The sequence below is a fragment of the Sturnus vulgaris genome, chromosome 2 (assembly GCF_052056855.1).
Source record: "Sturnus vulgaris isolate bStuVul1 chromosome 2, bStuVul1.hap1, whole genome shotgun sequence".
NCBI lineage: Eukaryota > Metazoa > Chordata > Aves > Passeriformes > Sturnidae > Sturnus > Sturnus vulgaris.
The window spans coordinates 110,063,134-110,090,632 of record NC_142244.1 but is presented as its reverse complement, the minus strand read 5'-3'; the positions used below and the strand labels follow the sequence as shown (position 1 = coordinate 110,090,632).

The following is a 27,499-nucleotide window of genomic DNA, read 5'->3' as shown; positions in this document are numbered from 1 at the left end:
GGGATGGATATTGCTGCTAATGAGGCTTGGGTTGGGTGAGCTGCTCTCCCACCCTTTGCACACCTTGTGTAGAGCACTTCACCTGTTGTTAGCACACCATAACCCTGAGAATTTATTTTCATCATCTTTCTTTTCCTTCCAAATCTCCTCCCTTCCCACCATACCTCAAGGGAAAATAAATTAAACCTCTAGTTTTATTTTCACACAAACTAGTTTTGCTTCCACACAAAGTGGGTACTCACATTATAAACTTTAGTCTTCTTTTATTATTTTAACTACAGGTGCCAAAGTTAGTTTGGGGCATCAGTTAAGTGGTCAATAAAGGGATGTCAATGTCTGCATAAGATAATGAAGAGACTAAGCTGAACAACTAAGTTTTTTCTCATACATGTACAATTTGTAACCATACCCGTGGCCTTGCTATCAAAGAAACCCCAAATGTTTAAATGAAGTCAAGGAGTCAAGACAAATCCCCCAGCCTCCACCTGGAATCCACATTTGAATTTAAAAAAAAAATACAAACTACCCTTGAGTTGAAAACTGTTTGAAACTACAATGGGGAAGCAGCAAAATATGATTTTATTGTCTCCCAGAAATCTGCATGTATATTGTTGGAAACAGAGTCAGGTGTGACCTTGGGTCTGATCCAGGGCAGATCTTCTGCATGACCCAGTACTATCAGCATTCTCTCACTGGAGATTTGCTAAAGCTGCAGAGAAAAATAAAAAAAAGTCATGTGAATTCTGCTTATCCTTGGATTTTCACAGTTTCAGTGTAGCTCAGGTGTCATGAAATCCTACAGTTCTCCATGGGTCTAGAGATTTCTCTAGTCACCGTTTGGAGTAGATCCCTCAGAAGAGCTGTAACTGACTCTGCAACTCACCAGACAAATATGTGTTAATCTTGTTTTGCCCAAATTCTCAATTATAGTCCAGAATGTTTGATTACATCTTTCAGCTTTACTTGTTAGCTCTGTGGAAGACTTGTGTTCTGCCTTTTTAGAGGAACAGTAATCTCATGAAATGGTTTAAGATCTTATTATTTGTAGCATTTGTTTACCATCTGTATTAACCTAAAACTATTTGTGTAACTATATCTGAAAATGAGGGATATTAGAATATTTTTATATGCAATTTAATGTGAGAAAAAGACTTCAGGACTCAAGGAAATGAAATTTTGATCAACCAGACAAAATAATTTCATGAGTTTCCCTTATTTTACATTCAAAACACAAACCTTAGGGCTAAAGGAGAACTGATGGTTTCAATAACAAAAATAATAATGAAAAAGAGGAAGCTCTTAAGTACCTTGAAGCTGGAAAATACATGGGTTGGGCTCCGTTATGCTTTACCTTCAAAGAATTAAAAGCGAGTCCTTCCCTACAATTATGAGACTGGAATTGAAAATACACGTGTGTCACAAGCCCTGCTGTTATGTTCCACAGCCCAGCAGAGAGCTTTGAAGGAAGCTTAGTCTGTGCTCCCACCTCTGAAGCACAGAGTTCCTTGAATAGATACTTCTCTTGAACAAAACATCCCTATGAATTAATACTAGTTACACTCCCTAAGCCGGCTTAGAAAGAGCTTTCAGGGCATTTCCTCAAAAGGACCTCAGTGTGTGCTGTCATGATAAGCTCCAGTCCTCTGGGATCTTGCTTTTCCTTTGAGAATACTAAAAATTGAGCCACCTTATTGTCATTTCAGGTTTTATAGGCAAGCAAGCTGGCAGACTTGATTAACTTTGGGATATATTCCATCTCCCCCAAATATCCAGCTTGCTGATGGAAATGGGTGTTTGAGGATCAGTAACCTGGCAAGTCCTCACTGCCTGATCTGTTGGGATTAAGAGCATGGCAAGTGCTGTGTGAGACAGATTCTCAGCCCAACCTGAGACAAAGGAGGAAAAAGGGGTGATTTTCGTTGTTGTCGATTCCTTAAACCCTTGTAATGCTGCAATGGCTTCATTCTTCCAACACTGGATGCTGTCTTTTATTAGTGCATTATTAGAACATTAAGGAGCATATTCAGAGAGACTCTCTGCAGCCTACAAGTGCCTACAGGCAGCAGAGATGGAGAATACTGCAGGGGGTTGGATTCAACATCCCTAAAGTTAGTCTCTTGCTCCAAATCATCCTGTGGAGAAGCCTTCATTACATCAGGCCTTAAAGGGAATACAGCAGACTTTCTTCCCAGGGCTAATGTTAACCTTTATGAATATCTTCCTTTGCTCCCCAGAGAGACATCATTTTAGATCACTGTTTTAAATGGAAGCCGATTTTCTTTGTCTGTGAATGCAACAAATGAAAGAACAAAGCACTTTACCGCACTTTTTTTTCCATATAGTGTAAATATTTGCTTCCAAGCTATAGGTTTGTCAGTCAGATGTTAGTCTGAAGAAAGTATTTGCGACCAAGATAGCAACCCCGAATGTAAATAAGATTTATAATGGAAATAACAGTCCTTACTGTAAGGTTATGATCATGTACCTACATAAAAAAGTGCAGCCCTCTTGTTGTATAATCTACTATTGGTCCTGTTATGTGACCTAATTAAAACCCTACCTCAAGGAAGTCTTGTCATGCCTGCCAAAATATTAGGGTAATTTAGGAGTTCCCCAAGGAGGGACCTGTGAAACTGCAGACAGCAATCAAATGCCAGGTTTCACACAACAAGAGGGCTCACTTAGAAGTTGTGGGAAGCTGATTTTCACAGTGTAGTGAAGGAATTACTGCTCTTTCCGTCATGGAAATCATCTCAGATTCTCTGTCAAGGTTTAACCCCATCCAGCAGCTAAGTCCCACAGAGCCACTCATTCACTCTCCCCGACAGGATGGGTGAGAGAATTGGAAGGGTGAACGACATAAAGTCAATTTAACAGGTAAAATAAAGGTCCTGTGTGCCAGCAAAGAAAACTAAGTAGTTCGTTCACCACTTCCCATGGGTAGGCAGGTGTTCAGCTACCCCAAGGAAAGCAGGGCTCTGTCCCTCGTGACAGTGACTTGGGAAGGCAAATACCATCACTCCAAACATTTTCTCTTGCTTATTCTTCCCCCAGCTCTATATGCTGAGCATGATGCCATGTGGTGAGGAATATCCCTTTGGTCAGCTATGTTCTGTTGTCTCAACTGTGTCCCCTCCCAACTTTTTGACCACCCTTCCACGCTGTGCAAGGACTGCTCAGCAGTGACAGAAACGTCCCTGTGTTATCAGGGCTGTTTCCAGCACACCCAAAGCACAGCTCCACACAGACTGCCATGAAGAAAATTAACTCTACCCCAACCCAAACCAGCCCATGCTCCTACAAAGAATTTTTGTTAGCTAATGGTTTGAAGGTAATGAAGTTTGCCATAGAGTCTGTAGTGACTGGAATCCCCAGGAACCTGGGCTCCTTTCCAGAATGAAACAGGAGCTGACTTCTGCTCATGGCATCTCTGTGCCAGTGAACAGAGGCAGAGCCTAGTGGGGAAGGATGACTGGAATCCTGGGGGTGCATCAGAAGTGCAAATAAAGGAGTCAGGGATGGAGAGAGGCAGCAAAGGAGGAGAAGAGGAGAGAGAGAACCAGAGAAGGGTGGGGACCAAAGAAGGAAAACAAGAAAAGAGTGACAGTATCCTCAACTCAGGCAAGTTAAGTGCCATATAAATTCCATTATGCAAACCACCCACTGCTTCACTCTGAAGCACCAGGGATACTCTGTTTTCCTCAGGTAATCCTCTGAGAAAGCAATGTGTAAATACAAACTTCAGTATGTAATTACTGTTTGAAAATTTGTCAGACAGGCATTTCTGTGCTACCAATAACTTCATCTTGTGCTCAAAAAAATGTTTTATTGGTTAGCCAGTTAAAGCTGCTACCTCATAAATCAAATAAATAATAAATCAGAGGGTACCAGGAGATATGCAAGTCCATGGCCCCGTGCTAATCAGTTGTGTGCATGCAGTGGCTCAGATGAATACCTGGAAAATGGCCAGCTGTCAACCCTCTAATCACTCAAACATCAGGGATGGTGATTTGTGAGTGGGCCCCTAACTCTTTAGTGAGAAAGTCAAATTATAATTGCATGTATTCTACAAGAAATGACTGTACTGAGCAGCTGAAGAGCCTCCCACTTTCTGAAATAGAAGGCATTTATTGACTCACCTTCAATCCCAATGAGTTCAGAAATCTGATGTTTGAAGCACAAGTAGTTAATACAAATGATCAGTGGTAAATATTCTGGCTTGTTTTAAAATGTACTCATTTCTCTCCCTTCAGAAAACCTGTAGAGGTGGAAAAAAACAAGTTTGTTGTGGGTAACCAGTGGATAGCATGGTGTTCTCAGTGCTGAATGCGGAAAAGGTCAGACTACAGTGAGGAGTTCTAGGGGAATTTCAGATTTCTTTTTTGCCAAAAGGTGTTTAAAATCAGTTTCACACTCCCCCAGCATTCTTTCAGGGAAGAGTAATGTAAAAATTAGGGTAGCAAAACCAGCTGTACCCTCACTTTGGGAAAAAATAATCTAATTATTTGGCTTCCAATTCTTAAAAAGGTACCATGGGAGTTCTAAATCCTTCAGCTGCTGCATGCTCAAAAGATGACTGAGTCAATAACTTTGGAAATCTTTTTTCATATTTACACTAGTACCATTATTGAAGTGTAAAATAGTGGTCAAGAAATCTTATCTGTGCAAATCGTGACATCAAATTCTCATCTAGGCCGCTGGCAGCTAACCCCTGGGATTGCAGCCTGCTGGGTTTCAGTGTGGGTTTTGTTCTTTATTATTTTGATGTGGCATTGCTAATGAGTTGTGAAATTTCTTGTGCTGAGCATTCAGTGCCTTGAGCACATTCCTGCGTTTGGCAGTTGTGGGAGAGGGTTACAGCAAAACTGCATTTTGCCATCTGGATGGTTTCCTTTCCAGAGGCCCTGCAGGGACAGGGAGATTGTAAATCTTTACTTGGCATTTTCAAAGGGTTAACAAAGGAATTAAAAAGCTCCATTAGCATCGGAGAAGGATGGCAGTCAGCCGCTGTGCTTACACACATTGGAGTTTGAAACAATTTTGGCAGTAAGAAGTTGAGAGGCTGAGGACAAGTGAAATGTAGCAGGATTTGCAGGCAAAGACAGTTACCTTAATGAGTACATGGACAATGCTGAAGGATTGGAGCACAGTACAAGATTCTTGATAAAGCCATCTGGACACGAGGGCAGAGAGGACAGATCAGGAAGAAGGAACCACTTTATCACCTGGTGCAACAGTATTACAAAATTGCTAATAATGAATTTTGCAGCTCTGGTCAGTTTTTGGATTTGAATCCCATTATATAGTTTTTGAAGTGATAGATATTAACTGAAATCCCAATCTTATTTTGGATACTTATAATTCCATGCTCAAAAGCCAGAGAAATTTGAGCCATTACTGTGCACACAAACAACATTAAAAGAACATTATTAAGCTTGTGGAGATGAATGATGCTCTTTAATGTATTTCAATGCATGTGTGCAATTTACTTGGTGTTTTGTTTCTCAAAACTATTTTCATCTCAGGGATTCATATTGATATTTGCATAGGTCAGCAGCAGACTGGGAATCATTAAAGCAGCAGAATGTGTCACTTTAAGCTAATGAAGTAGTTACTGCTGCCAGCAGCAGTATTGGTGTGAGCCCACAATAGCTTTGCCAGTACTTTTCATAAGCATTTATTGGACAGCAAAGAAAAGGTGAGACATGGGACTCTGAATTTCTGGTTCTGTTTCAACAAGGGGTGATATATTCCAGGGGACAGAAACTTCCCTCACTGCTCTTTTCCCAGACCACACTTTCTAAGCTGTTGTGATTTTCCCAGGTCTTAGTCCTGAACCACTTCCTTGGCAGTCCATACAAGTGGGGTTCATCTCACTCAATGACATCATATTGGGTTTTTGTGACCAGGTTTTTGTAGGGGGGCAGGGGGAGGAAATGCAATGCAAATGTGTGTGTCTTACCTGGTTTTCTAAGAGACACTTATAGTCAAGTATAGGACAGTATGTGTCTAACCTATTTAAAACATCTATTTTAGGCTGAGAAATGTTGTGCTTTGCTAGTGTCTTAAAGGACCTACATGGTTTAATTGAAATAACTACCAGCTACCCCAATTCCAGAACAAGTGTGCTTCTTCATCTTTCTTTTTCTACTGTGTCTTCTCCAAGAAGCAGTTCTTCAGCATTCTCTTTGATTCAATTTCTGATCAGTGATAGCCTGGGATTCAAAACAATCATTTGATTGGTACCTGATCTTCCTCCTCTTCCTGCCTTTCTTTCTCTGTCCTCACGTGGTTTTCTTTGCACAAGGATGGTAAAGACCCTTAAGGAGGAGAAGCCCTGTGAGGAGGGGCTGAGGGCACTGGATTTGTTCAGCCTGGAGGAGACTGAGGGGAGACCTCACTGCAGTCACAACTTCCTTGTGAGGGGAACAGGAGGGGCAGGCACTGATCTCTGCTCTGTGCTGACAGTGACAGGACTGAGGGAATGGCCTGGAGTTGTGTCAGGGGAGGTTTAGGTTGGGTATTAGGAAAAGGTTCCCCACCCAAAGCGTGTCTGGGAACTGAACAGGCTCTCTGGGGCAGGGGTCACAACACATCTTGACTTTGCCTACACTGCTAAATAAGAGAGGAACAGGAACTGATTTCTGGCTCCCAAGGTCCAGGTAGCATGGGCTGGCTTGTGGCCACAAGACCAGATCCCACTAGAGCAGACAGTTTGAGTCTTTGTCCTGTCCTCAGGCCCCACATCTTGTCTGAGACTTGTGGTCCTAAAACAAAGGGATTATTTTGTATGTGGCTCTTTGCAGCCCAAAGGCTTGCAAGAAATTGCTCCACTGCAGCTCTTTGGAGAGTTCTCTTTATAATATGTAAAGGAGGGTATGAATTGCGTGCTGTAGGGCATGACAAAAGGATATATAGCTGTACTTAAGGACACAAAGCCTGGAGACATGTTAGAAGACTTTTTTAGGTGCACAAGACCAAACAGTGTAATCATCTGCTCAATAGTAACTTTTTGTACCAGTTCTGGGAATGAACACTCTATCAAATTTTATATCATCGTTTGGGTGGTCAATTTGGAGGAGTGGAATGCAGTACTCAGCCTTCCTCCTCTTTCTTCTTTAATTTAGAACTATAGACAAACCCACAGAAACCTCAAATTCTTTCTAAGTGTGCTAGCTCAAGCGTAAGAAACTCTGTAGTTATTTCAGCATAAAACTGGGACCTTACTAATTTGTTCTACTACTTGAATCAACGTTAGTTTTCCAATCATGGAGTAGCAAAGCTATAAAAGTCTTCATTAGTCATGTATGGGGAGTTATATTTTTATATAGTTATGTCTATATTAATATTTGCATAAAAATTTTCTATCTAGGCACATACCAGCTGCACAAAACAGCACAATTCATCCTCTGCAAAGTGTGAAAACCAAAAGCATAGGAACACTAGGTCTTCTAAAAAGTCAGAATTTTCAGAAAAAAAAATAAATGCAGAAGAGCATTTTTCTGTAGCTTCAATTAAAAGAAGAATTAAAATAAGACAGCTTAGCAAGTGGCTCTGCTGGGCTAATTCCTGCCCGGTGCTCTCCAGCACTGCCCAGGATTCCTTGAGCAGCAAGTGCCTTTGGCAGAAGACAGTAACTCAGTGCTTAGCAGGGGAGAGCACGGTGCTGATAAACATAAATCTGCACCAGGTGTCTGGGGAAAAAAAAATACACAACTCTTGCTAAATCAACAAATACTTTGGTTATTCTCCCAAGGAAGGAAAACACTGGAGGTGCTGGTATATTGAAAACAAACTGTGATCCAGTTCCCTAAACTGAGCCCAGTAGCCTGTAATTGTCTCAGCTCAGTCAGATCCTGTACCAAAAGTCATTGCTTGTAACACTGGGGTTATGTGTCTGTCTCTAGCAGTGCTTTGAAATGCAGAGTCTTTTAATGAAAAATAATAAAAGAGGAAAATTTTGCTGGCAAACTCTCTCAATATCTTCTCTAAGTTTCAAGCAAAAGTGTGAAAAAAAAAGTGCACTCTTTGCTCCCAAGAATTATTGTTTAGTCAGAATTTTTTTTTTTTACATTTTTTTCAGACCTTTTGAAATTTATGTTTTAAACTCTAGCACATTGCATTAATAAATCAGTACCCTGTGAAAACAAATTATGAGGCATAGTTATAAGTCAAAAAGATGAATCAGAATTTAATGGCCAGGATAGAAGATATTTTCTAATCAATCAACTACAGAACTAATTAATGCTGTAATTTGTAAACCAACCAAAGAAATACATTCACATTCTTAGTTGGAATGCATAAGTCTGACAGCAAAGTTAACACTTATAATTTGGATCATTTTGTCTAATGTTTATAAATCAGTCTGTTAAATAAGATTTGAGCAAGGTCTATAAATTAACAAACTAAATTAAGAGTGTGGTTTCTGATGACAAATAAGGATTTACAAGTGTTGGAGGTAACCAAACAACAAATTTACATTCCTCGATTAGATTATAGTTAACCATTATAAATCAAAGCTGTAAATAATGTTTATTTTCTCAGATGTTCATGTTTCAGAAAGCCCATCCTAAAGAAAAAGAGAAAAGAGTTGAATTTAAATTCAGTCTCCTCTTTAGCATACAAATAGGGTACATAGTAAAGACTGAGAGAAGCATGAGTATATTCTCCTATTTCAATGGCCACAATACCAGCTTTTGTTCTGCTTTCTCTGCAAGCTTTGCAGCTAGAGATATACTGGTATATGACTTGCTGTAAGACTGTGGTTCATACTATTAAGCATATCTGCAAATAGGAGAATGACTGTTTTTCTCCAAAAAATGAACATGACCTGACAAGACAGAAGAGTATCAGACTTCTCTCTGTGGATTTTCATCTTTCCCCTCCCCTCCTCTGAGTGTCTGTGCAAACAATGGAAAGCTGAATACATCTCATGCCAGAAGGCAGCAGGTTACTAAAATACCCATGACATATTTATGCAAGGAACATGCTGCAGAACATATGGGCCTTGGGAGCCTTTCCCACCTTCTGTCTCTGTGCATTTTTTTTTCAGCTGTGAGAAGGCCTGATGAAGAGATTCATTTAATTGGGAAAATGAATTTTAGGCCAGAATGAGAAAACAAAGCAATCAAAACAGGTGACTGTAGACATGAGCCTGAGCTTCAAAGCACTTTAGTATTTCTAGCAAAGTAAGTTTTGCAAACTCAGAGTCAAATGCCTAAACATAATCCTGGGTTAACAGGTGGAGAAACCTCAGCCCTAAGGAGGCTGAAAACAAATCATTCAGCAGGAGCCACCAGTTTTGAGGGCTTGACTGGACAAATACATGCAGGACTCCAAGGTGAAAACAGGAACATAACAGCAACATAAATCAGTGGTTTCTTTTGAAAATGAGGTCATGGACTGGGGGAGGCTGGAAATGCAGCTGTGTCAGCACTAGAGCTCATTTCTGTCTTGCTGCTGAAACCAAACTCCTTTTTGAAGACCTTGTCTCAAAACCTCCACTTAGCATGAGAGCTTTAAGACTGTAAAGAAGCACAGAATGAGTTGGGTTGGAACAGATCATGGGGGGTCATCTGGTCGAGCCTTCCTGCTCAAGCAGGGCTACTGTAGAAAAAAATGGCACAGGATTGTGTCCAGACAGTTCTTGGATATCTCCAGTAAGGGAGGCTCCACACCCTCTCTGGACAATCTGTTCAGTGCTCAGTCACTGCACAGGGAAGAAATTCTTCCTCATGTTCAGGTGGAACTTTCTGGCCATCAGTTCCTGCCTGTTCCTGCTGTCCCATTGCTGGGAGCAGGGAGCAGAGCCTGGTCCATGCTCTGGCCCCTCCCTGCAGACACTGACAGACAGGGATGGGGGCCCCTCTCAGCCCTCTCTTCTCCAGGCTGAACAGCCCCAGCTCCCTCAGCCTTTCCTCACTGAGATGCTCCAGTCCCTCCATCATCTTTGTCACCCTCCACTGGACCCGCTCCAGCAGCTCCGTGTCTCTCCTGTCCTGAGGAGCCCAGGACTGGACTCAGCACTCCAGGTGATCCTCACAGGGCTGAGCAGAGGGGCAGGATCACCTCCCTGACCTGCTGCCAGTGCTCTTCCTAATGCACCCCAGGATCCCATTGTCCTTCCTGGCCACAGGGACACGGTGCTGGCTCAGGGACAGATCATTGTCCCTCAGGAGCCCCAGGTCCTTCTCCCCAGAGCTGCTTCCCAGCAGGTCAGTCCCAGCCCGTCCTGGTGCCTGGGGTTGTTCTTCTCCAGAGCAGGAGCCTGCATTTGCCTTTGCTGGATTTCAGGAGGTTCTCTGCCCATCTCTCCAAATTGTTGAGGCCCTTCCCAAGGGCTGCATGGCTCCCTGGGGTATCGGCCCCTCTTCCCAGCCTTGTGTCACCAGAGAACTCGCCGAGGAGACATCTGCCCCTCACCCAGGTGATTGATTGAGTTCAACAGTCCTGGGCCAAGTATTGAGCTTTGGGGACCACCACTGGTGACAGGCCTCCAGCTGGACCTGTGCCACTGACTATCAGCCTCAGGGATCTGCAATGCAGTATTTTCATACTTCATAGTCCACAGAACTAGTAAGAATTTTTCCTCAAATTATTCACTTCATAAAAAATTTAGAAGCCCCCACTTGTACACCTGGCCTGGGATCATCTGATGTTACACAGAGAACCTAAGTCCAACAGATGAATATTTGAGCAGAGTTAGTAAGAAATGCAACAGTAGCCAAATGAAAGGTTCAATTCCTGTTGATTTTTTGCTTCTTTTACTCTCTTGCTGTATCCTAACCATCTCCAGGGTATCCATCTCCTAAACTAGGATTTGCTATTTCTCTTTAATAGGATAGAGTGTAAAATGCCAACCCTGATTATTAACCAGGTTTCCTAGATGTCAATCCTACAATATCACTCTTATGTATCAGTCAGCTCATTTGAAGTTTGCATGAGCACAGTTAACATAAGACAAATTGCCCTAATAATTGAAAGTAATTTCAGTAAGTAATTTTGAACACAAACTTCAACAGTTTGTTGGACACTTGGGAACAGAGCCTTGGGGGACAAAAAAGGGACTGCACATATACAGAGAATTATCTGCTAGAAACAGGAAATAGTTGAATATATTTTATTTTAAGAATACTATTTATTTTTATTTTATTACATATATGTTAATATTCTTATTATTTAGACTGCAGTAAATAAAAAAGATTATACATGGGTGTTTTGTCTTTCTTCTTTGAAGCTGATTGTGTTGCTATCAGTTTCTGTATTTCACCTATGAAACTGGATAGTACCCTTAATTTACAGATTTCTAGGCAGCCATGTGTGAGGAACCACACTGGAATAGTTACCATTTACATTTATGTAATCAGCACACATGGATAAGTGTCCCTGTTCAGGCAGCAGGAGATGTGCTGTCTACAAACACGCTGGCCTCGCTTTACTGGGAGAGCCATGCATCCCTAATTTAGCTAATTAGGGAGCTAAAAGATGGGAGCTTTATATTTCCTACTTCTCTCCATGAGGGGGGCAGCCAAGGTGACTGCTGGTGTATATTAGTGCTGTTAAAATTTTAGTGTTGTGTCATCATCTGGACCTTAAAAAACTTCCCCAGTTCTGGTAATTCAAGTGAAAAAACAGTTTTTTGGAGGGATAAGTGATCTTGCTCTTTCTGGATCCCCTGTGGAAGGGTCAAAAATGAAAAGGAAAGTGGAGAAAATTAACAAGCCCATAGCTTTCAACATTTCAAGGAACAAAAAAAAAAAAAAGAAAAAATAAAGCAGCAGGATTGAGAAGACGATAGTAAATTTTATTTCTAGCAATCTGCAAATTGTTGCCAGATTTACATTTGGGTAAATGTTATCTGACAAAACAGGTTGGTTGTTGCACTTGGCATGGACGTCTAGTTTAACCCTTCTCCAGCAGATTGATAAAATACTCTGATAGGTACTAGTCAAAAATGGGAGCTAATACTGCAACAGCAGCACAACTGGAATCCCTGGAGTCAGACCACGAATCTTACAACATCATATGCCAATTGCTAAAAGAGTAGTTGTGACAGTTTTGATGCAAGTGAGGTGCTACTGCATTCAAAGCAGATCCTTCAGCTTCCTGGATAGGGCTGCAGTACAGCTGACTCAGGAAAATGTTGTGCCCAGCATGTTTTGCTAAAGATGTGATGTTTCCCTTTATACTCTGGTTTCTCCAATGGAGATGATGATGTGGCCAAGCTCACAAGGAGCAAATATCCATCATCAGATTGAGGTAGTACCATTGATTTCCACCAGGACAATACGACATGGGTAGAGATACCTGCTTAAAAATCCATGTCACATTTGAGACACGCATTGCCTCCAGACGCAGGGATTGAAATCACCAGAGGTGTGGCTGAGAGTCACTTGCACTCCCTGCTCAGCTCTCAAGGCCAGGAGCAGTGCTGGGCTACACTGTGTCACATCCCATTAGGTCATTTCTCACATGATGTGATGCAACCTGACATAACATGTTTGGAGGGCTGGGAGAATGTTATCCCTGTGTCCACAGGCACTGAACACCAACTGCTAAGCCTAAGCATGCAGGCAGCGATTTGGGGAATCGGTGAATAGGGCTTTTCTTTTCTTTTGGGGAGATTACATTAAGGCACAGTCATGAATCATTTTTCACTTACTTTACGTAAGTTGTACTAGGAGTCTTAAAATTCAGATTTTATGCCTTTTGATATATACTTTTGCACCTCATAAGAATTAGCAATCATGCAGAGAACTTGAGAAAACCCCAGGACTCCAACGCTACAGACATCTGAATTTGAAAAAAACACTCCTTTCAGCACTAGATTTATGAAATCTGGAGGTGGTAGATTTCTAATTTGTATTTTTAATTTATGTTAGAAGCTAGTTTATGTTTATCTAGTAGAGACCCATGCACAGGCATAGACCTATTTGTACAATGAGTGAGGAGGAGGCAAGGGACTGAGTGGTGACCTACTAAAATTAATAAATGTAGATTCTGTTTCCATCTTTACCTGTCACTGAGAATACGATACCTGTCACCTGATTTTTCTCTCTGGGCTACAAATAGTGAAACAATATCATAAAAAAAGATCAGTAGATGTCTACTATTTTAAAATATAGGGATCTCTCAGATTTAATTCTCACTATAAATAAACTTCAAAATAAAAGATAATTTGATTTTCAATTAGTCCAACTTTTTTCTTTTCAGAAAATGACAAATCAATGTGCTTTGACAGCTTTGACATTTTAACCAAATGTAAATTTGATTAAATCAACCCTGTCAACTGATGTATTCTGATCAAAAAGACATGAAAACCAAAAGCAAAGTTTCTGGTCAAGTTAACCCGATAAATAGTTTGCAATTATTTCTTTGTGTCCAATGAAGGCAGTTAGCATTACTGACTATTGAAAATACTCTGCACTTGAAATTTAGTTGCTTAAATACATTTGCACTGAAACCCTATGCAGAAACTGGAATAGGAATATCTGCATCACCTTCCCATCCCCATCCTCCCATTTTTTTCCCCGGTAGACAGGCACACAATGAGCAGTTTCCAGCATGGCAATCCCTATGTCTAATCCTGTTTGGGGTGGGTCTGGCTCTGGTTCAGCCAAATTCCGCGTGGGACACAGGTGTCAGGGGTGCACAACTGTCCAGGTACCTCTGCCCAGAGCTCCTCCAGCACCCCAGAGGAAGGCAGGGAGATGGGAGAGGGGTTGGCAGGAGGCTGAGCTGCCCTGATGGTCAGTGTGTCACTCCTCGGTGCACAGTGGCATCAAGCAGATCCTGGTGGGGATGTCCCCCCACTCTGCTCACCCTTCATTGTCTGAGCCAGCGCTGCTCACAGAGCCCTGATTCCTCCTGTAACCTCTATTTGCAATAGTTCTAAAGGCTTCCAAATGACCTGCAAGCTGCGCAGGTGAGAAGCCAGCAGGCAGCCTCAGAGCCGGGGGTGATGCGGTGAAAACTCACCCCTTCTTCACCAGGGAGAGCAGAGCTATGGCTGCAGTGCTGTGAAACCTTGGCGTGCAGCAAGCACCACTCCCAGCCTCCCAAACACTTGCTGTTTGTGAAGTTGTTCGTTCAGGTGTGATAGCAGAGGCTGTGAGAGCCATATTCCCTGTTTGATTCCCATCTCTCCCTCCCTGTGTGGTACCCACGTCTTTTCTGCTCACAGTGGTGTGTACGTGCTGAGAGCAGCCCTGATTTGGAGTGAGATGTTTCAGTTCTGAGCATCCAGAACTCACAGAATATTTTGTTTGCTATTTTCCATTACATGATGCCTGTTCTCTTTGATCAGTCGCTGTCACAAGCTCCCATGTGAATCTTCTTGAATGAGCGAGTGAGTGAATGTGCCTCAGAGACAGCTGGTTTTAGGGGAAGGTTGCAATTCCAGCTGACTCAGAACAATTTTACTGTCACCTTTTATCAAAGGCAGAAATCAAAACTTATGAAGGAAACATGAGTAAACTATACAATGCTGAAAATTTTCTTTTTAAACACACGGGCACATTTACTAAATGTAGAAATACAGATAAACCTACAGATCTGCTTATCATAACATGTATGCAGGTAATATGTTATTTTTCTAACTAATCAGTTAATTCATGATTTACACATGCTTATATATTCATTAGGCCATTAAATTAACAGGTTAACTGGAAGAGAACAATTATTCTAATTTCATCTAATTGTGAATACCTTCTGGTTACTCATCTAGTGACAGGAAAGGAATTGCATTATTTTCTTTTAAACATGAGGGATTCAATGTACTCTGACAAAACATGGCTTGTATTGTCACACTGAAACCATCATTACTATATATTTTTCGAGCCTGCATTTCCAGAGCTGACAGATCCGAGACAGCCGTGTAAAGAGCATCATAAATAATAGCCCCAGTGAGGGGATATACACTGTGCTATCACTGTCCCTCACTAGTGGAATATTTACATTTTACGAATCAGTAGGAAAAAAATAATTTTAACTATTGGCTGAAGACTTAGTAATTTTTAGAAGTGCCATGATTTCATCATGTCCATGAGAGCCAGCTGCACGTGCTTCGCACTTCCCTAACACCTCTTCTGTGTTTTCTGAGCAGTTAAAATGACAGAGAGAAGAAACAGAGACAAGTTCCCCTGTACTGAGCTTCCCACATCTGCCTGGCTGAAAAACTACACTGACAGATGGTGAAATATAGTTCTCATAATTTTTTTAACACGGAAGGCAGGAGATGCAATAGCTTTTAGACTGCACTTTAACCTAACTTAGAGGCAAAATGCTTCAGCGCATAACTGAAGCAGTACAAGGGAAGAAAATGCAAATCCCACTTCCCGCTGGATAATTAGTAACCTACCCAACTCTGCACTCTTTCTAAATGCTGCATTAAATAAGTACATGGAGTTCTGATTAACCATTAGATTGCTGACAATATTTTTCTCCTTTTGATTGGCATTGGACAGATTTCTCTCATGGAAAAAAAGTGCTTCACATAGATATTTGTAATTTGTCTCTGCTATTATAATTTTCTGCTATTGTAATTTTCTGCAATTATTCTAAAGTCCATTACTTCAAACTGATTTTGCTACCTGAAAGAATATGACCTCGCAGTGTGTCTAATGGTATTTTGCTAGCAGGGAAACATAAAAATTAGAAACACAAGTAGTCAACTTTACACTGTAAAGGAAGTTAAATAAATCCCACCTTTTGTGTCTGGGAAAACAATCAATTTGCCATGGGAGCTGCTCCAGACATATCACCGTTGGTTTTGGTTTGTTGTTTTTTGGGGGTGTTTTTAATGGGTTATTGATTTTTTTGGACAGTTGAGTATGGTTTATAATAGCAATAATCTGCATGAAGCCAGCCGTTATGCAGGATAACACCACGTTTATAGAACATTAGCTTTTGCCTTTAGTAGTTAACTGAGATTGAAAGATGAGGGTTAGTTTTTGTTCACTTTGTTGTTAGTAATGAGTGACATTAAGGCGAACATTACTTGCAAATTTTCAGGTGCTTTTGGAATGGGTAGAAAATATGAATGATCAGCTGTCCCTTTATGGTTTTCTAAGGCATTAACAGGCCAGTAGTTTTGCAACTGGATCACATACAGGCTGCTTTTCATCAACTTATTTAAATATGTGTTCACTTCCTACTGGAGTTGCACGGACTGAAAATTAAACATGCATTTAAGGGCTTTGGCTGAATTAGGTTGTTTAAAAGAGCTTTGGTTCCTAAATGAGATGTGGCAAGGGCTTATTTGCATGTATCCTAACTCAAAAAATTGGAACCTGGTCTTCATGTTTTCCCCTAAAGCAAGTAGAATACTGGCCAATTTATCATGTGCATTAGATGTGAAGAATCTGGGGTTATATTCAATTCTGGTATTATTAAGAAGCCTTAAGATATGAATATTAAAACTATGAAATACACAAATTATTACAAAAGCATATTTCAAGGGTACCTCACTGCAGGGTGTAGCTGTCATCTTCTCACACTCTGATATCTGCCCTGCAGCATCATTTATTGGCTTCATCTCTCTTTTGCTGCTTTTTATTTTTTACCTTTTTTTTAATAAGCATATTGCTTTCTAACACACTTAGTACGCAAGTTTAGTGAGAAGAGCATGCTAGTTATTGTTGGTTGTAGCTAATGTATTATTATTCATCTTGTTGTGGAAAGGGAAAGTCAAGATTTTTTTAATCCCATAACCACAAAATTATTTATGCCATGATGTCGTCTCTTGTACTCTGTCCTAATCCATTTCCACAGAGGTTTGAAGTGCTCCAGAATAATTTTGTTGGCTTATCTCCCTACTGGTTGTTTCATTTTAGTATATATCTGCTAGAGTTAATATTTTCTGAGAAAAAAAAATCCAGTCATTATTATACAAAATATAGCAAAATCTCCTATTCCTTTTTTTGTTTAAAATATGTTCAAATTGACAGACTGTTACTGACAGGTATAGACTGTGAAAATGTCCAGGCTAGGATATGCTCTGATCCATAAATATTAAATACTACAATAGTAATAATGGTAATTTGCAATAGTTTGTTTCTGTTCTTCAGTCTGAGGTGCTTGTTCAGGCCTCTAAGCTCATTTGTCTTTAATCAGCACCTGTAAAAACCTACAGATTTAAGGGAGTCATTATTCATAGAGAAGGCTTTTCTTTTTTGTAGAAGCTTGAAAATTGAAACAACAGCCATGCAGCTCTCAGCATATACAAAACTGAAATGTATTGTGTGTTTCTTGGTGAAGTACTGGGTTTGTGGGGCGTTTTTTGGTTTTTGTTTTCAAACAAATGCATGATATGCACAAGAGGTACCACTCTAGAAGGATGTATTTCTAAAAGAACTCTGAAAGCCAAGAGGCAGTTAAGCATTCAGGCTCTGTCTATCAAGTCTGATATTTTGACCACTGTAAATCGTAGTCTTCTACTTTTGGCACTATTTTTGGTAATTTTTTAGAATTAATTCAGTGGTTTTAGAAGAGACCTCTAGCATTCAAATAGCAGGTAGGTGAAATCTAAGGTCTAAAGAATTACATATTGGTTGTTAAATAGTTTATTATGACATCTCAAAAGCTATGTTTGGATGAACTTAGTGGAGCTATTAATTACTTTCTGTACTTATTACTATTAATATAATTTCTATAAGCCTTGGAATTAAAAATGTAAATAATATATTAAGCTGTCTGAGTATTTAAAAGGTTTAAGGGAAAAAAGGCTTATTAGGCTGTTTAGTGTTTAAGTGACCTCCAAAGGACAGATAACAGAGTAGACCAGCAAATTCAGATATTCACTGCAAAATAAATTAACTTGTTATTATCACATATTAACACATTATATATCCCTCACTCTGCCAAATTGTGATTACGTGTCTGGAAGCTGTAAAAACATAATGAATTTCTCCATATTTTTATTAGAACGCAAATATATCTACACAGAAGCAGAGTGATTTGTTGGTGGGTAGATACCTTGGTTTCTTTTAGATTGCAGAGTAAAAGCACAATGAGAAAGACAGCAGAGACAGCACAGCAGAAGCTATGGATTAGGAAAGAGTAGACTGCATTAAGAAAAGACAGCTAAATTTATAAAGGCAAGCTTTGGTAAGGTCCACATCACATTACATTTTGTTGCCAGCTTAGTATATTTTCCATACTGAATATACCTTTTAAATCTGTAGTTTTATTTGTAAATTAAGAGCTATCAGCTTCCATATAAACTGAAGCCATTCCTCTTGCAATGGCTGCACTTCAGAAACTGAAACCCCATCCCAAAACTGGAGGGAAGCATTGCACAGCCCAGCTAGATTAAAGCAGACTAAAAGACATGTCTATCAAGCAGGAAAACATTTGGAAATAAATTTCAGGGTAGTTCAGTAACAGCTGCAGGAATCCCTGGATGAAAGCCCAGTTATGAAAACCCAGCTAATGGTGTGACAGTGAACATCCAGTGAGGACACCACATCCTGGTGTTCCTCTCAGGAATGTGCCACCTGCTCCCTGATTGTGTCTTCTCAGCACACTCCCACGTCCCTGCAAAGGCTCCATGCAGGTCCCTTGGCATAAACCTGATGTAGGGTGTGGACTGGGTGGCCTTTTCAGCCATCAAATCGAGGAATGCTCATGTTGAGAGGGTATTGTGCAAAATCTTACAGCTCTGCAGGGACTAGAATTCCTTGTCAGATAGCCAGTTCCTTCCATTTCACAAGCACAGGAATCTGTCTACAGAAGTTGTTATAATCCAGTGGATGAATGCCTTGCTCACTTTAACTGAAAATTCTAGTAAACCACTGATTTTGAAAACCTCTTGCCTTTGCTTTTAAGCAGAAAATGACAGTCTAACTTCACACTCTTAATCTGAATGGAAAAGATTAAGAGGTTGCAGATATTGCTCAGATTTTCAATTTGCAAATCAATTCCTATTCTATATGTTCAAATATACAATTTTATAATAAGTTATTAAATTATGATTTTAAATAGCTCTGGAATATTTATTAATTGCCACACTTGCAGAATTTGAAGTATTTTCATCTGCCAGTATATTAAGAGACAAAGAAACATTCAGAGGAAGAATGGAAATATTTTTCTGAGAATTATGTGCTTGTGTTGAGAAAATAGAATGCAATCTGAAAACAGAGAATACCAGGGCTGTAAATTCCCTGACAAAGACCTAAAGAACTCAGGGGCGATACGGTTATCTTTCATAAAGCAAAATATAGCCTCTAATTGAATCTGATGCATAGTATAAAACCTAGAAGATTCCTCTAGTGCCTGGATGATTGCTGTTCTCAGCAGCCATAAGAGAGACAGGTCTTTGTCTTTTGATCTCGTTAAGGACATTCCAGGTTTTGCTCAGCCCTTGAGAGAGGAAATGTTTTCGACTGCTCTGCAATGATTGTTTTATTGCCTGCAAGGAAAGTTGTTTACCTGGGATTATATTTTATGCAATCATATAAAGACATGACACAAGATAAAAAAAATGTTGGAGACTTGGAGTTAAAATCTGATCATGCAAATAAATTGAGGCATGTGGAGAATTATGTGGAGAATGTTTCACTTTTGGAAGACCCAGACTTAGCTATGAATTTCTTTCATCTTTTTTTAAATTTTTTTTTAGTCAGACAGGCGTTTAAAACTCTTTTCATGTACTTCTTTGGTCCATAAATAATAACAACAAGTCAACATCAACCATCTGTTGCACATTAACAATTTTAATTTTAATGCATCCAGTGATGCCCTGTTTAACGATCTTTTTGACTTAGTTGCCAATATCAGCAGGATGAGCTTGATAATTGACTAGGGCATGTAATTGATTGTCACAGGTGGAAATGCACCTCTTATTACTGTGTACACTGAGAACAGAGTCCTCAGAGATGGTGGTGTTTGATGTCTAAAAATGTAAATAATTTTGGCTTTGAGGGATGAAATTTGGACTTTGAGGCACTGTCAAGGGCTAGCTAAAGGAGGAAAATAAGGGTCCACTGAAGAAAATTAAATCTGAGCTGTAATCTAGCTATAAATTTCTGGCAAAATATATTTTCTGCAGACCCAGTTTTCAGCAGCAGCCTTGACAAAGGATAGTGAACAGCAATGGAAACCCAAGAGCAGAGCAGGTGCCTCCAAGAGAGTGTCAGTGCTGTCATCCAAAAGCAGTAACCAGGATCTTGTGTCTGATGACAATTGAAAAGGCAGTATGGGAATAAAAAGTCTCATCAGCACTGGAATTGCTTTTAAACATGATGTTTGGCTTGTTCCACAAGGACAAAGTGGAAATATGCATCATTGCTCATATGCCAAGCTGAACAGAAATGGGAAATTCTGCTACTTTTTGAAGGGAATGTGCAGGCTTTCAACTCCGGTACAGCAAAAATAGAAGAATAACTGTGCTTTTTTTTTTCTCACCTTCACAAATGAAAACTTGAAAGGGCAATAAAGTAGTTTTCTTAGAAATAAACTGGCAAAAATTTTTACACCCATCTATTAAAATAGCTCTTTAATCTAAGAGAATCAGATACGTGCTAAGCTCTTTCATGTTCAATACACTTCAAAATGTTCAAATGGCTGAAGGGGACCCTGATCTTCAAGGTTTTCACCACAGATGGTTCACCTGTGGAAAAGATTTCTCATTACTACTTGAAATTTCCCCTCACATAGCAAGGTTGTGTCTTCACACTGGAATTCAGGAGCTACAAATTACAAGGGGAGACAAGAAATGTCCAAAGATGCCAAGGCAGCATTTGTTCTGAAGCTGGGAATAAGATATATGACCTTCCTGTCATCTTCAGGAATGACAGATAAGTGAAGTGGGCTAATGGAGCGACACAAAAGTGCAGTGTGAGCTGTTCATCCAGAAAAATGTTATCTGCATTTTAATGTTATGGGTGGTAGCCACCTTTGAAGCTGGTTTAAGAAAATAAGTTCTGGAAGTTTTGCTACTTCACTGTAATGGATGACTATGCAATAAAGGCAGACCTGTTACAATATTGGGCAGTGACACTTCCATGAAGTTGGGCCAATACAGCTTGCAGGTTTCTCTGAGATTTTTCTTTTCCTAGAGGTTTTTGTGACATTCTCTGGGTAATTATATATGCATGATAGGTTCCTTACTGGGAGTCTGCTTCCCAGTTTAGCAGGTTTTGCTTTGGGTAAACATGGAATTTTTACTCTTCTACATCCCCCATTAACTTAACAATGGTGAGAAAGCTGCTCCAAAGAGAATCCTGCAGCACACCCTGAATGTCATCATTAGTCTGGAAATTCATTTCTCAACTAAATATTTCAGCTGAAATAATACATTTTCCTCTCTTGAATACTTTGAAACAGGCTCTTTAGCTTAACTTTTCCCACACGATTTCAACCACCTTGAAACATTATGGTCAAAGACTTGGCTAGTTTGATCCTGCCTTGCTGAAGTTGTTGAAAGTGAACCTTATGTTGGCATTAAAAAGTCTGCAGGAAGCTGACAGAGCAATCAACACAGCAGCCCTTCTGGATCATTAATAAACCATGCATGAACTTCCTTCCATTTCCATCCCTGAAATGGTAAATGTCACCACCCAGAATTTCTTGTGCTGGGACATGGACATGAATGGGAGCTGTGGGGCATTCCCAGGTGCCTGAGCCAAGAGACTTTTGTTCTTTGCTAAGTGTGAGAGGGCCCCAGAACCGTGCAGAACTCTCACCATTAGCAGAGCTCGGGCACAATTCCTTCAGACCACTGCCCTGCTACAACTCTTGGTGTTTCTGTCCTGCCCACATGAGGTTCTGCTCTGATCTGTAAAAGTTCTTACAATTCGTTGGTGTCCTGTACTTTTAATTAATTAAATTAATTAATTGGCAATCCAATTAATTTTTTTTTCCTTGGGGCATCTTTCGTGGCTGAAGCCTATGAATTTGGGTTTTTTGAGCTTATTACATCACTGATTTATCTGCATATACTTATTAATCTTAATCTGAATAATAATTTTAGAAAAAGTATTTTCTTCCTACTGAAACTGGCTTCCAACAATTACTTTTATCTAAGAATTTTGTGAACAGTGGAGAAAGGAAAAATTCTTTCTTTTAAACTGTTAAATGCCATAAGTGGCCTCATTTTCATGAAAACTGTCAAAGTTTTGTGAATCATGAAGAAATTAGTGACTGCAACCTGTTTGTAGATGTCTTGTCTGGACCACTGCATGCATTATTTTTAATGGCCAATTTTACCACTGTCAGATCCAACAACACAACAATATATTTCTGAAAGCTAAGACAACTTGGACATATTTTCCAAATTTCTTTCCAACATGTTGGAAACAAAGCAAACTACTGTGTTTACTGAAGAGGACAGCTTTCCTGTGAGAGTTTATTTTTATTCCTCTTCTTACCCAGTTACAGGGAAAGATCCTATAATTATAGACTATCTTTTAGTGGTGATTTACTTGGCGAAGATTGATTAGCACAATCAGTCACTCTAAAGCAATTTTCATCACCAAATATTAGATGGTTTCTTCTCCTGCTTGATTAGCAGTCCTACTGCAAGTTACATATAGATATAATTCTATAAACATGGCTTGCAAAGTGTTGTTATATGAAAAATCCTCACCTAAATATAGAAATTCTTAAATATTTATGGGTACTAATTGTGTGCATGCACATATGTACACATGACTGTGTATCTGTATATAGGAATATGAAGAAAATCTGAGAATGTTGTTTGTATTCTAAATATGGAGCTAAAGGTTTGTATTCTGAGATTAATCTTCCACATGTGTATATGAATAGTATTTTTGTTTGATATTATCATCCTGCCCCAGCATAATCTGGGTAAAAGAAATTTTAAAAATCCTTGGTACTTAGCAGAAAATAATTCAGATTTGTCCTTAAAAAACACAGCTAGCTTAATACATTTTGCTTCAGGAAATGTATTGTGCTGCTCTTGGTTGGAGTAAAGTTCTCCACCCCTTATTCTGTACCATTTATGTCGTGCTCACATCCTACACTATCCAACAATTTAAAGGCATATCCAATACAATCTCCACCCCTGATCATGTGGGGCCAAGCTATCGTGTTTAACATTACAATTAACTGCTTCCCTTGCTCCTAACCTTCTTGCTATAGCAATTTCATAACACACCACTCAAAGCATGAATTATTTCACACAGGTTTCATGTAAAACCAGCCAAAACCAGCCCATATTGTTCAGACTGATCTGGTTTCTTGTGATTTTTGCTTTTGCTTTTTATTTGGAATGTTTGCTTGTTGAGCTATTCTGTTTTAAGCTTTCAGCTTTAAAGGCTGCACGGTTTGTGTCTGTTTTCTAGGGCTAACTCAGGTGAACTGCTACTCCAGTTGAAGAAATCGTGTAATTCCTACCCTAAAGCCTTCCTCAGACTGAAAAGAAAGCAGAAGCAACTATATTCAAGTACAGATTCAGCAGAGCTGCTAAAGTGTCTGCATCTTCAGGTATTGCAAGGCAATGTGCATGGCATAGATCAAATAATGCAGCTCACTTTCAGAGCCATGAAAATATAACACATTTGCCTATAAAAATGTTATATGTGCATTAACAAGAAGCCACCTTTTATGAGCAACTGAACAACATCGATTTTGTGTTTGGGTGCAGTTTCCTCTGCTGTGCAAACAGAAGGGCAGGTGAAGTGCAGGTACCTGCACAGGATACACAGAATACCTGTCCAAGGGGGTTCATTGCCTTGAGCAACTTCTTAACCTGGGCTGATGAAGAGAAAGGAAGAGACTTCTACTGCCAGACCATGGCCTGGGGCAGCAGCCTTCCCTCAGCAAGGAGCCCTGGCTGTGCTGAGAAAGGAGAGGCTGGAGGTGGAGACAGGGCAGGGATGTAGCACTTGGGAGAGGGATGAGTTCCACAGTAGCTCCAGCTCCCACCTGGGCTGGCAGCCAGCATGAGGAGGTTCTCAGTCTCCTTTGGTTCCTGAGATCAAATTATTTCCTGATTTCCCCAGAACTGATTTTCCGGCCGAGTAAATTCAGTCTTTCACTTTGTCTTGACTTTCTGTTCAGTTCTGTTGGAACTGGCTACTCAGTTCCAGCAGTGGATACAGGATTTCAGACCAAAAAATTTTTACGAAACAAAAATGAAAGCTTTTTGAAGCCTCAGTGCACTTTCTCAGTTTTCAAATATGACAAGTCTTCCAGTCCATAGTTATGCAGAAGTGAAAATATATGTATCTATATCTATATCTCAGTATATCTTACTCTCCTATAATTCACAAAGGCAGATAAACCCAGGAAGACAACCTTTTATTTAAAAATTAAAACTGAGGAAAGATGCTGCTTTTTCCTTGAGTTGCTAAATTTATAGCCCTGTTTTCAGTGAAAACTTAGCTCTATTTATATCTCTTATTTTTTCTGTGTACTCATATTGTATCTAATGTAAGAATTAATGGAGTGGTAACTTACCACATACAAATGAACATGAGAAAATTAGATTTTCATGCAAAATCACATAACTGATGTCTTATACTAAAGAAGGTTCGTATTTTTTTGCAAATATATCTAGGTTTATATAAACACCCAGTACCAGAGGAAAGTGTGTAAAAATTATTCCCTCTGATCCAAGAACAAAATAAGCATTTTCCTTAGGAGCCCACGTTTGAATTCTTTCTTACAAAGTAGCAAAAAAAGAAAAAGTAACCAGGCTAGTACACACAATTCATTTTTGTAAGTACAGTATCTTGCTGTAAAATTATAAATACAAAAGACTGAGGAAAGAAAAGCAGATATTTAATATTTTAGAAATGTAAGTCTGTTATATTACTGTAACACACACACACACACACAAAAACCCAACCCAGTGACAGAATTATCACAAGGAAATATTATTATTCTGTTTAATTTTATCACTCTTTCTGACAGGCAGGCTTTAAGTCACTCATGTAGAACACAAGTTAACAAAAAGATTAGAAGAACTTCTTGAATCTCCAATACTTCATTTTTTTCAACTTCTAAATGCATAGGATATTAGGAAATATCACTTTTATAATGTACTTTTTACTGTGTAGGAGATGTCAGTGACAGAAATTTTCAGCTGTCATGGTTTAAGTCCTGCTGGAAACTAAGCTACACTCAGTTGCTTGCTCAACCACCATCCCTTCTACTGAGCCCACTGGAATGGGGAGGACAATCAAAGCAAAACTTTTACCTTGAGATAGGAAGAGTTTAATAATCAGAAACAAAGTAAAATACAGTAATAATAGTAAATGACAATAAGAATGATGAAAAAACAAGCGATGCACAATACAACTGCTCACCACTCACTGACCAGTGCCAGACCCCCCTTCTGAACACAGATCAGGTCCCACGTTTTACACTGCTCATGATGTCACACTGTCTGGAATATCCCTTTGTGATGATAATGTCACACTGTCTGGAATATCCCTCTGATCAGCTGGGTCACCTGTCCCAGCTGTGACTCCTCCCAAATTCCCATTCACCCCCAGCTTCATCACCAGTGTCACAGCATGAAAAGCTGCAAAGGCTTTGGCTCCGTGCAAGCCCTGCTCAGCAATGACAGAAACATCTCTACACTACCAAAGCTGTGTTCAGCACAAATCCTAACCACTCCCCTATACCAGCCACTGGGAAAAAAATTCACTCTACCCCAGCCAAAATTAGCACACTAGCATATTAATTTCCAACTGTAACCTCTTTGCAGATTTTTTTTTGCAAACTCTCACCATTAGAAGCAGTGATGGCAGCAGGCAGCATGCAACGTGGTGAGGGTTTTCATGTTAGGCCTTATTCTATTTCTGAATCAGCTAATCATCTCTGTACCACTAGTATTATACACATACCACAGCTATGACCCCTAAATTTACATTAGGAATTTATCTGAAAGCAGTGAATTCATATAGAAGGACTGCAAAAGTTTTAAATTAGCCAAATGAGAGATGCTGAGATTATTTCAAGTAGTATTTGTGGCAAATCATTATATTCCAGTTGAACAAAAATGAAGAAAACTCACTGATCTGTAATGATTCCAGTCTTCTGCAACAGCTTTGATTACTGAGCTGGAGAAGATCTCTCAGATCACGTGCTATGACCTCCTGTGTGGAGAAAAATGTTCCTGTACAGAAAGAGAACAAGAAATGTACCTAACTTATTTCTGAACACCATTAGTGAAAGTGACTCAGGCTCATCAGTAGAAAGCATTTTTCCATCATCTAATTGCTTGTCTGCTAAGAAATGTTTCCTTTTATCTAATTCTGACCTTTTATTTTTAAGCAGTTAATTTCGATTTGATTTCTAAAAAAGAAAGCAAGCAGTTATTCCTTTAGCTTTTTCTTCAGATGTAAGGAACTGGTAAATAGCTTCAAAGACTACTAAGTAATGCCAACTTAGTGCTCCAGCTCCATGATATATGATAATCACCTTTGCCATGGCTGAGATTTAATTGAACCAAAAAAAAGAAAAAGCAAAAAGCAATCTGGATATGTATTTGCTTAAAAAAAAAGATCTCCCAAGTAGTCAAAATGAAAATTATTAGACATAGGAACCAAACCTAACCTTTTATAAATAATATATTTTCTGGCGAAGTGAGGAATACATATAGTTTTTCTTAGATCTGAGTGGGTACTTTCAAAATACTCTGGTAGACCAAATACTGGAAATCTCAATTATGTGTTTGCACTGAAGAACATACTACTAAATTAGATTTATTACTGCAAAATCCTGTGGTAAGCCAGCAAATTCATTTGAATTCTCCCTGTAACTATTAGAATTCAGAAAAGAAGGAATTAGACAATGCATAACCAACCTCTAATTCAAGTCCTGAGCTGTCTTTGAAATGTGTGTTGTAAATTGCAAATTAAAGATGATATCAAATCAGGAAATAATAAGTATCTTTTATGACTGGTTTTCATTGTGATACAATTTTTGCAGGAAACCTTTTAAATGATAGGCAGCAAATGAAGGTTTTCTGTTGTAGAACACTACAAATTCCCATCCCAGTGAGTGATTACAAGCACTGCCTGATGTCAACTGCCAGTGTGATTGTTTATACTCTGCTCAGCTCTCCTTTTAGGTCCCAGGCTTATATCACACTATTTTCTCTAAACTCATTATAGTTAGGACTAAAATGTGCCTATAAGTCACAACATTTTCCTAGAGACCATCTGGTGTCCAAAGTCATGGGAATGTTGGCTGCTCTGCCTGACCTAACAGGCTGTTAATCTTAAGTGCATTACTCGAGAAAATGAAGTCAAGAATGTTCTCCTTTGGTTTCAAAGAAGAAAAGTTAAAAAAAAAAGAAAAAAAGGAAACATTTGAAATAGATGTCAGAAAACTTAGTGATAATATCTAATCCTGTGGAGCTGAGGTTGAGAGCTTAAGAAGCTTGTTTCTAATTTTCAGATGAAGGATAATTATTACAGAGCAAAAAGGAAAAAGACCACACAGTAAATGCTGCAACATGAGAGCAGAGACAACAAAGTGATTACAGAGAAACAGCCCTTTTGTTTTAGTCACAGTTGGATTTATG

At 39.4% G+C, this 27,499-nt stretch overlaps 2 long non-coding RNA genes across 2 annotated transcripts in view; one reads left to right on the top strand and one right to left on the bottom strand.

Annotated features, from left to right (window-relative positions):
• LOC148224955 (uncharacterized) overlaps positions 1 to 27,499 on the top strand; it is a 79,319-nt gene that overhangs the window by 45,340 nt on the left and 6,480 nt on the right. Inside the window, exon 2 of the long non-coding RNA XR_015802005.1 lies at positions 23,304 to 23,445. This is a non-coding gene — a long non-coding RNA (uncharacterized LOC148224955). The remainder of the gene's footprint in view (positions 1 to 23,303; positions 23,446 to 27,499) is intronic.
• Positions 599 to 26,110, bottom strand: LOC148224956 (uncharacterized). The gene is made up of 3 exons (XR_015802004.1): positions 25,985 to 26,110; positions 4,140 to 4,258; positions 599 to 709 (listed from the first exon to the last, which is right to left on the bottom strand). It is a non-coding gene; the product is annotated as an uncharacterized LOC148224956 (long non-coding RNA).